The following is a 10,086-nucleotide window of genomic DNA, read 5'->3' as shown; positions in this document are numbered from 1 at the left end:
TCATTTTTTCCCACCCTTCTCTAGCACCATTGGCCATCACTCAACCTTCCACATAGAACTTCCAATTGTTCTTCAGCCTCTGCTTGTCAAGATTTCAAGACGCCATTTACCGCTTCAGTTGCTACGGATCAAACTTACCAGGATCCTTCATGGTTATCTCGGACTTTGAACTTTTGTTCCGATGTTTTATCGTTCCTTATGGCAATTCTTATTTTATTTACTATATTTCCTTTGTTTAATAATTGATTCTCTCGCAAGAAAAGAGGGCTGTTCGCAGTCAAGTGATGTCATAATGCATATGTATGTGATATGATTGGTTAATACTGTTTGAACTACGTTTTTATTCCCATTGGCTAGGATTCCCTGGCCTTCTGGGAATTGTAGTGTGTTTCTTGACTGCTGCTGTTTATTAAAGTAAGAAAAGAAACGCATAATACTCGCCTCTGAGTCTTTAATAAAATCAAGACTTTCCGTCATGGGAATAGGAAAATCTACATTGTAACCTTATTGCATAATACAAGAGGAGCCGCCAAGATGTGCTGACACAATTCCTTTAACTATGTGGTTCATCCTCCAGGAAGGCTTGATTTTTTGGTTCCCCAGTAGACAAATATTAAGTTATGGATACATATATATCCCTAATTCTGGCCTTAGACACCTACACACCTTCCAAGCGAGCGTTCATATTGGTTTTGTCAAGACATCGATAATGAATCTTGAGCACCTTGTCTTGCACACAGATTTATCTTTGGGGTGCGAGGTTCTTGCCTAAATGATGCACAGCTCTCTACAATTTCTTTGGATGGACCACTGCTATATAAAGTTCCCCCTGGTGCTCTTCACAACTAGTCATGCTCCAGCTGGGTCCAGCAACTATACACATCTGTACCTTCTTTCATAATCATTAGTGCATCACTCCAATATGGCGCCCACACTTGCCACCATGAGCTAAATCGGGAGATAATAATAAATGTATCTGGAGCAATTTTTGGAATGGCTTCAGCACACCGAGGCAGTTCATAAGGTCTGTTAGCCCCTCCTTATTCAGGGTATAAGATCCACACTGGACAGCCCCTCTCCTCCATTCACCTATGGGTGTATTAGAATAGGAGCGGGTGTAATGAATAATAATGTAAGATGGCACCCATATTCCAATTTAATAGGCCGACGTTTTTTCACTTTGTGGTTAGAAGATGGGAGAACCATTTCACCCCACATGAGGTGATATGGATGTGCCCATTCACACCTCCTTTTAACCGGAGGGTCTGCTATGGTCCACCGAGACCGATTGGGTTTGTAGTCTCAGTTATAGGAACCGTCGTACACCACCTAATATGGCAGACACGGATTCTTCAGTTGGTGATCTAGTCTCCCTTGGAAAGAACGCTCACACCCATGGTTAATCCACTTCAGTTCATATTCCGCCTGCCCAGCAGCCCCGTCACTCTGCAGGAGGCAGCGCTGGGATAGGTGGAGTCTACACGATGACCTTGTGAATAAATACTTAAACCCTGCATGACAACAGACACCTAGTGAGACTTGTGGTTTATACAAATTTCCTTAACCTTCTCTTTGTTCACACAACGCTAAATCAGCATCTTCTCTGCTCCCTAGCGAGGACGCAGGAAAGCTACCCCAGTTGGGTGAGTGCCCAATCATGTTCTACAGCACCGAGTCTGAAATCTTTATGTGTTTTGTCACATTTGTGTATGTCCCCTACCTTATGTGGTGAGTGGTACTAGTGGCACATTCAATATGTAGCAGCATGCAAAACATTTGAGGCACCTGCTACAACCTTTCCATCATTTCGATATGAAGTAGGTGATTTTAGTGATCACTTTTTTATCTTTTTGTTTTTTACCTTTATAGGTTGGCTGGTCCTTCACGAAGACCTTTTTGTATGTACCAATAAATTATAGAGAGGTTCCAGAGGATGGGGTACTTTTAAAATTCCAACCATTGTGTAGATTAGGGCCTCACTGGTCCTGACGAATTGCCACGTGATCATTACTGACTAAATTGAGGCAAGAAACATGTTGACTTTGTTTTCCAAACATATCTATCAATTACCATTGTATCTAATGATAGCCACCACGTTTTAACCTGACAAGTAGACTTGGTGAATAAAATTTAATTTAGAGGACTACTTAGCCATTTTCGACACACACCTAGCTGCACATCACTATCACACACCAATCTACACTATAGGTCCTACGTGCACATACATTTAAAATACGGCTTTGGAAAAACGATCCCTGCCAAAGAGCCACTTTTGGGTGCCCGTTGAACATTGCAGCACCGGGTGGACGAGGAGCAAGCTCTATGATGAAGCCTGACACCCATCTGGGTGTGTGAGGGCTTTTTCCCCTAAAAGAACAGTTCTCTGTTTCACTTCTTTGGTCCTGTTTCGACCTGTGCCCCTTTGTCTTTTTTCTCGCCTCCCCTCCCCCCTTTTTTCCTCTACTCAATTGCTTAATATTGGCCTAGAAGGAACTGCACCCTTTGGTTATTGGTATTTGAAATTTCCTCAGCTGTTTGTTTAGATCGTGCTCAAAGCTTTCCACCACAAGAATGTTTGAATGATCAAAGATTTTATGGTAAAAAGTAATTTATATTATTTTGTAATATCCCTGCCCCCCTTCCCCGCTTAACCCAGTAGCAAATCCAGGAAACCCCTTCTGATCATGTTGATTTCATCTCAAAGGTCGTTAGGCCAATCGGAGTTCTTTTACAGCTAATGTTCTGCCTTATTTCTTAACGCATACCAGCCCTCCTTTTGACCTTTAGATAAGACCGGCACATTTTCCAGAAATGCGTCTTAAGGAGTACTCTTTGGAGGTAATTGTAAACGGACCGGGCTAGCCCGTTGGGATGAAAACCCTTGAGATAAGAAGTGCTTTCAGTTCATAACTGAGTTGCCCTTTATTTAGGTCTCTGAATTTTTCCTTGCAGCACAGAACCCTTGTGTGTGCTGAGGTAACTGCTTAATTATCCACATTATCAAAAGGTGGTGATTAATAAGTGAGCAAATCCATTCCAGTTTCTCCATCACCCTGACCTGGAGGACCACCTCTTCGTTCCTGAGCTGGAATTACAGAATTTTCTAGGTTTGCAGGTTTCAAGATCTTGCTGTCCAGTATGTTTAATTTGACCAATATCAGTGTGAATGAGTCAGTCAACAAGGCCTCTAGTTGCAGTAATGATTTTGAGAGGTGACTCAATACATTTTACTGCAGAGTTTTAAGATCACTAATTTTGGATGTAGTTGAGCAGACTTAGGAAAGGTCAGAACTTTTGTGAGAGAAATATGTCCAGAGTCCAACTTATTTCCAATGGGCAGCCTCATCAGAGGGGAATTCAGTATGATCATGTGAGAATCAACTTCCCTAGTGAACGTTTATGAGACATTTAAAGCACACAGGTTAACCATGGAGGTTACTTGGGTCACTCTCTTACCAGAGCAGCCTTTTCCAGGCTCTGACGGGTGCAGACAGGCCTGTATAGGCCCTGTCTTCGCATAGATACAGCCCAGGTACTTCCCACTGTGCAGGTACAGGAAATGCTCTTTATAGCGCTGGTGACAGCAGCCCACCTCCTCCATGAGCAGAAAAGTTTTCTGGAGCCCGTAGTGCCTTTGGCTCTAGCAGCAAGTACGTCCCCACACATATACAATTGCCACTACTAACCGACTGATTAAGTCTTCTCATTACAGTGCCTTCCGCAAGCTAAGCCCTTCATGCTATACACTTACCATCATTGCTGGCTTTGCAAGAGAGCACCAACTGAAAACACTGGGAAAAGTCAAACTCTTGTGGAACATCAAAGTGTAATGTTTCCTGGTACAGTCATAGACTTGAAGCTGTGTCTGTGTACAGATACTTAGGCATAGTATGCCATTAGAAATTAATATGGAGCCCTTTTTTAAGCATTAACTAGTAGCAATGAATAATCTGGCAAAAGGTATTCAGATTCACAGCACACTTTGGAGAAAGGTCTTTGATTTCAATAGTCGCAGTGTATTAGGCAAAACGGACTCCTGTGGTAACTTCAGGATCCCAGAAGAGAATTCTGATTTTTGCTAAAATGATTGAGAATGCAGAAGGCTTTGTTGACGATGATATTTAGGACTAAATCAGGTCCTTCCTTAGAGGCTAGACGGCTAGAATTGAAAGCTAAATCCAGATGAGTCCAGTCTGTCATTGTTTGATGTTTTGCGCTACTTTACACCCCAAAGGAGTCTCTCTGTTTTGTACACTGAAAGATCTAATCATCACCAATTCATCAATATATTATCTGTATGTCCTTATCAGCTAACAGTGGCAGGATACTCTGGGAGTAATATAAGCCCTCGGCGATGTAATGATGTCAAGATGCTTGTTTAAGTTAAGATTAAAGCACCGTTATCAGCTGTTTTACAAGTTATGCTGCTTGTTGCTCAGGGAAGGACACTCACTTGAAGTGGATGAGCACCTTCTATTCACATTGTTCCTTAAAGTGTTGACGCAGTTAAGGTTTAATATCATTCCAACATTCTAAGTTATGAAAAGATAGCATCAACCCTACGGCTGGGTAGGCATGTGGGACTGAGCAAATAACATATTCTCTTGCACATATTATTTAATTCTGTAAAGCTATGGAGAACCTGCGTGATTAATATTTGAAACCTTGTTTTACAGACCTTGCAGCTACTGAAGGAGAAAAGCGTTTTTATGAAACCAAATCAACTATGCGTTTGCATGTCCGTTATGTTTCTAAATGATTTTGAAACTTTACAAAATCAAATTATGGTTTTGCAATTAAAGCAAGCCCAAGGTTAAACTTAAATATTCATACCCTGTTTTTGAATTTCTGGAGAAGGGCTGTTTGCTGTCTTCACCTTGCCCACTGATTCCTTTTTAAAGTATCACGAACGAGTTTCCAAGCTACTTTATGTCCGAGGCAGGCAGATTATTTTGTTTGTGCAAGGTTTACCCATTCCCAGTTGCTTACTTGCATCGCTGTGTATTTCTCAGGTCAGTCTATCTAATTCGAGTGTAAGCATTTCCTTGTGTGACTTTAAATCGTCTTGTGTTTTGCAGGCCTCCGTTACAGGTTTTAATTAGCCAGTTCCTTTTCTTTAATAAGAGAATGCTGATGAAAGCTGATAATTTCAATGCTCCTTTACCTAACGCGGGCCTGTTTGCCAAACTCATTGTATTAAATCCCTAAATAATTTCCGCTCTATTTCGCAGATAGTTCAACGCTCTTGTTTTGTATTCTTGTATGTGTGATGCCACGAATTTCCCCCAGAGTGGCTTTCTTACAATTGACATTCTCACTCCAACAAAAATCTTTCTAAACGCTGCTTCCTGTGCGAATGTGCTTGTAAGTGTGTTTTTACCCATGATATGTCCGACCTTACTTCTTTGTCAGTCACTCCCTGAGTTCGTAGTAATAAAGTAGAAGTCATATTGCCTCCATTTGTTCCTCATGTGTTACCTATTGTTCAGTTGACAAATGGTGTCCCATGTGCCTTTTTGGGGAACATGCGTGTAACTCAAAGAACATAACAGGTGCGATATACGCAGACAGGTTGGTGTTTAAGATCAGCAAGGAATTTCACCCAGAGAGGACTTCCCAAAGCTCTGTTTTCACAAGATGGGACATGAACTCAAAACAGCCAAAAAGAGCGAAGCAGCGCATGAGCCCGATCACTGTAAAGGTAGGTTTGGGAATGTCTCTTCCCAAGTACAAAACGGAGCATTTTGCAGCACGTTCCTTAACTTATACTAAAATGCACAGTGCATTAAGATAGCCAGTGTTGCTAGAAACGAGTAATCAATCACTCAGTATTTGTAAATGGTGCTACTCATCCGTGAGGGTCTCAAGGTGCTGGGGGAAGGGGAGGAGCCTCAACCCAAGAGCCACATTTTGAGGATCTTCCTGAAGATGGTGAGCGAGGCTTTGTCTGAGGTGCAGGGGGAGGTTGTTCCAGCTCTTCGCTGCAGTGTAAGTAAAAGATTGTCCTCCGGTGGTGGTTTTGCGAATGCAAGGGACAGTGGTCAGGGCCATCTGGGCAGAGCAGAGGGATCTGGTGGGGGTGTGGAAGGAGACGCGGTGGTTCAGGTAGGCTGGTCCTGCGTTGTGTATGGCCTTGTACGTGTAGGTGAGAAGCACGAAGGTGATTCGCTTCTCGACTGATAACCATTGGAGGGTCCTCAGGTGTTGGGAGATGTGTTCTCGGCAAGGGAGGTCCAGAATGAGTCTGGCGGCAGCGTTCTGGATGAGTTGAAGTTTTGTGATGTTCCTAGTTGAGGTGTCGGCATAGAAGGTGTTGCCGTAGTCAAGCTTGCTCGTGACTAAGGCGTGGGTGACCGTCCGGTGACAATCTGCTGTGGAGTGTGTGCCAGCAGGATGTGGCGACAGAGTTTACTTGGGGGTTCATGGATAGGGAGTAGTCAAGGTTGATTCCTAAGTTGCAGGCGTGCTCAGTCAGTGCTGAGGGATGTGGGCCACCAGGAGTCGTGCCAAGCTGAGGTGGCGTTTCCAAAGATGATGAGCTCTGTCTTGTCGGAGTTGAGCTTGAGGCAGCTTTCTCTCATCCAGGTGGCGACGGCTTTCATTCCTGCGTGAAAGTTCCTTTTGGCCGTGTCCGGGTCTTCAGTGAGGGAAATGATGAGTTGTGTGTCATCTGCATTTTTCTCGATGTTCATACCGTGGCTTCTGACGATGGCAGCAAGAGGGGCCACATATACGTTGAACAGTATGGGATTCAGTGAGGATCCTTGGGGGACTCCGCAGTTGACTCCTATGGATCTGGAGGTGTAGGGTGGGAGTCTGACCCTCAGTGTCCTTCCGGAGTGGAAGGAGTGGATCCATTCCAGGGCTCTTCCGCAGATTCCTATGTCGTGGAGTCTGGTGCGCAGAGTGTTATGGGAGACCCTGTCAAAAACTGCTGAGAGGTAGAGGAGTATGAGTGCTGCGGTGTGGCTGTGGTCTAGGAGTAATTGAATGATGTCGGTGGCTACCAGGAGTGCTGTCTCCATGCTGTGATTGCTGCGGAATCTGGACTGGAAGCTGTCCAGAGAGTTGTTGGCCTTAGACGAAATTCTGTAGTTGTGCATTGATTGCTTTCTCTAGTACTTTGGCTGGGTAGGGTAGCAGCGAGTTGGGCCAGAAATTCTTTAGTTCTGATGGGTCGGCTGAAGGTTTCTTCAAGAGAGGGCGTATTTCGGCGTGTTTCCAGTCCTCAGGGAAGGTACCCGTGCTGATGGAGCAGTTGATTGTGTTCCGAAGCTCGGGCGATGGATGCATTGTCTCTGATGTATATGTGGTGCAGGCAGGGCTGAATGTTTCCTCTGTGGTGAGCGTGGACCAGTCATTGATGGTCTGGGTGGGTTCTGGGGGAGTGGGTCGGTCGTTGGTTCTGGTGCCAGATGACAGGAAGCTGTCGTAGATGTTCTGGATCTTGTGGTGGAAAAAGCAGGCAGGTTTGTCTCAGAGGTCCTGTGACGGGGGGATGCTAGTGGCTTTGGTGGGGGGATCTCTGAACTCGATGACTGAGAAGAGTTCCTTTGAGTTCTGTGCAGAGGAGTTCATGCGCTCCCGGAGTGCGTCCTTCCTTGTGTTCTTGATTTTTCATCTGTGAACAGCGGTTGCAGCTCTGAATAAGGCGAGGTCTCGCTGGATTGGCTGTTTCCCCATTTTTTCTCGAAACGTCTGTGGGTACGCTTTGATTCTTGGAGTTCGGTGGTGGACCAACTGGCCTTCTTAGGTACGTGTTTGGCCGATGTCAGCTGGAGAGGGGCTAGAGGTTGCGGCGCATTCAGTGATCCATGTGTTGAGATTTCGCGCTGCTGTGTTAGCGTCGTCAGAGGGGGGAGCGAGTGATTTGGCGAGCGATGAGGTGAGTTGCTCGTTGGTGATTTCGTTCCATTTCCTGTGGGGGGTCCTGGAGGTGCAGGTGCGGCTGCTGGATGCACTCTCTGTGAAGTGTATGCAGGGGTGGTTGGTTCAGACTGGGATGGAGATGGTCTTGATGGTGATCCGATCACTTGAGGTGAAGATGGGGTCCAGTGTGTGTCCTGCGATGAGTGTGATTGTGGAGACCAGCTGTCTGAGGCCGAGGGTGGCAAGGTTGTCGAGTAGAGCGGTGATGTTTGGTTCGGTGCGGTCCTCGAGATTGAAGTTCAGGTCGCCGAGGAGGAGGTAGTTGACTGACACCTGGGACTGGAGGGTAGCGATGTCTATGACATCTTCTATAAAAGTTGGGTGGGGGCCAGGTGGCCTGCACACCAGGGTGCCGCAGATGGAGGAGTTGTGGTTGGAGTGGACCAGGAAGTGAAGGTGTTCCATGGTGGTACAGTAATCTTCTTGGACGGCCTTGACACGTAGTGAGGACTTGTGTACGATGGCGAGTCCACCACCTGGGCGGGAGAGCCAGTCCCTCCTTAAGATGCTGTAACCGTTGGGAATGGCGATGGCAATCTCTGGACCTGAAGTGGGGTTGGTCCAGGTCTCGGTGAGGAAGGTGATGTCCGGTCGGGTGGTGTTGATCAGGTCCCAGAGTTCCGTGTCGTGTTTGTGAAGGGAGCGGATGTTCAGGAGCAGGCAGTTGATGGAGTTGTGGAGGTTGTTGGTATCTTTGTGTGCATTCGGTTTGTTGAGGTTGGTGCTGAAGTTGCAGTTCCTGCAGGCGAACGGTCCATGGGTGTCCCTGGGGGAGATGGTGCAGCAGTTGTTGAGAAGTCCGGTGTTGAGGCAAAGGAGGGTCTCAGAGTCGTAACGGAGGCAGTCAAGGGGGTGGTTTAATGGAGATCCAGGATTCCTGGTGCTGGGCACGGTCCAGGCACGGATGGGCACAGATGGGCTTGCCTTTGGTGCGTCAGTGGGGTGACCGCAATTAAGAAGGGGAGGGGGTTGGAGGGAGCAGTCAGCTGGGAGGCGGGAGGGCGGGGAAGGTGCTTCACGGGATGGATGGGGGCAGAGGTAAAGGGGAGAAAGGAAAAAGCACTATGGAAAAATGAGGGATGATAGAATATAAGGGCAGAAACTGCAAGAGTGAAAGAGCGACGGAGAGAAGAAAAGAAAAGGAAAATACTTACTTGTGATGGCCACTAGACCACCAGGATGAGGCACGGGGGCGAGCCTGAAGGTGGAGGAGGGCCTTGAACTGACAGTCAGGAGACTCTCAGTTTGTCCCAAGCAAGAGGCAGCAGCAGCCAGAGGAGCTGGGGAGGGCAGTAGACGCTGACCAGGAGGTCAGTGCAGTTGCCCTCTCACAGCACTGCGGCTTCCATTAAGAAGGGGAAGAGGGGCAGTCAGCTGAGAGGTGGGAAAGATGCTTTGCAGGGGGAAGGGGGGCAGAGGAAGAGGGGAGAAAGGAAAAATCACTAGGGAAAAACTAGGGATGATAGAAGATAAAGGCAGAAACTGCAAGAGTGAAAGAGAGACAGTGAGAAGAAGAGAAAAGGAAAATACAGCTAAGAGTCATTTTATGAATAACATATTCTGAAACGGCTGAGTAAAAAGACAATAATTTAAGGAAGATGTTGGTATTTTTTGTGTAAATTTTAGTAAATTGAAAACAACGCATTGTAAACGTTTACTGTTATTTTTTAAACTGTACTCAGTTTAAGTTAAGGGCCCTGTCACTCGATCAAAGAAAATCCGTTTGAATTTAGGTCATTTAACTAGATTTATTTAATAATATTGCCATATGAATGGATCAGTTTTTGGACCCAACAAAGTACAAGGGCATGTGGGTTGAAGCCAAAGTTGACGAATTTGCGACTGGGAAACCAGGTTCAAGTCGTAGGATCTGCTCGCCATCCTATGATTCTGGGCAATCACTTATTCTCCTGCTTAAAAAATGAATGTGACTTTGTGTAATGTAACTGGTTCTCGTGTAAAGTCCGCAATATCTTTGGGCATAGTTCGCGCTGCATAAAAGCACAAAAGAAAAGAAAAAACAAATGAGGTAGAATCAACAGAAACCTGCCATAACAATGTGAGTTGTCGAAACAATTCGTCAGTAATTCCAGTCGCTGTTTGTTGATATTAATATTAAATAAGCCAAAATGGAACTGATGTATTTGTTTCTGAAGT

This window comes from Pleurodeles waltl, chromosome 6 (genome assembly GCF_031143425.1).
Source record: "Pleurodeles waltl isolate 20211129_DDA chromosome 6, aPleWal1.hap1.20221129, whole genome shotgun sequence".
NCBI classification, from domain to species: domain Eukaryota; kingdom Metazoa; phylum Chordata; class Amphibia; order Caudata; family Salamandridae; genus Pleurodeles; species Pleurodeles waltl.
The sequence above is the reverse complement of the archived record's forward strand: the minus strand, read 5'-3'. Positions refer to the sequence as shown.